This window comes from Macadamia integrifolia, chromosome 11, assembly GCF_013358625.1.
Source record: "Macadamia integrifolia cultivar HAES 741 chromosome 11, SCU_Mint_v3, whole genome shotgun sequence".
Taxonomy (NCBI): domain Eukaryota; kingdom Viridiplantae; phylum Streptophyta; class Magnoliopsida; order Proteales; family Proteaceae; genus Macadamia; species Macadamia integrifolia.
Window position 1 is genome coordinate 16,644,455 of NC_056567.1, and position 883 is coordinate 16,645,337.

Here is an 883-nt window from a genome sequence, read left to right on the forward strand (position 1 = left end):
ACCAAGATGAACTCGTGACCATTGGATGCTTTGGGGTTGATCTTCCTTATGATGCCAATTCCCTAAGTAGAGAATGGCCAAGGAGAACTAAGTGAGTGTAATTTTATTGGCGGGATGTGTATGATATTGGAAAATATCTGAAATTTATGGCATTTCTTTACAAAGCTCACACAGTCTGCTTCCATTATGTTCCAATCATGGTTTTAAGTATCTCCGATACCGATACGATACCCTCCGATATGTATCTTAAATTTAGCCGACCGATACGATACACATCGATACGATACATGAAATTTTTAAAATCCTTTCGTATCGATATATATCCTACAATACATACCGATATGCATCAATACACCACCAATACACATCGATACAATACGATATACCTCGATACGACTATAAAAATTATAAAATTGAGGTAAAATATACGTTTCAGTATGTATTAGTACGTATCGGTGAGTATCGGTATGTATCGATCGGTACATATCGGTATATATTGGCAAGTATCGGTATGTATCGATCGGTACGTATCGGTATATATTGGCAAGTATCGGTGAGTATCGATATATATATCGGTACGTATCGGTGAGTATCGGTATGTATCGGTGAGTATCGATATATATATATATATATATCGGTACGTATCGGTGAGTATCGATACGTATCGGTCATATAATGGCCAAGATGGGTAATTTTTCAGAAAACACATGATTTTTTGAAGGGTTTTTGTTCCAAAGTTGCTGTCAGCCATATTTCTCTCTAACTAAAGTGGAAATCAAGGTTGGGAACAAGGATTTTACATTTATGGGACAACTACAAACCTTGAATTCTTAGTACGATACCCTCAATTTAGTGTTTATGCATAATACATGTTATCAATAGC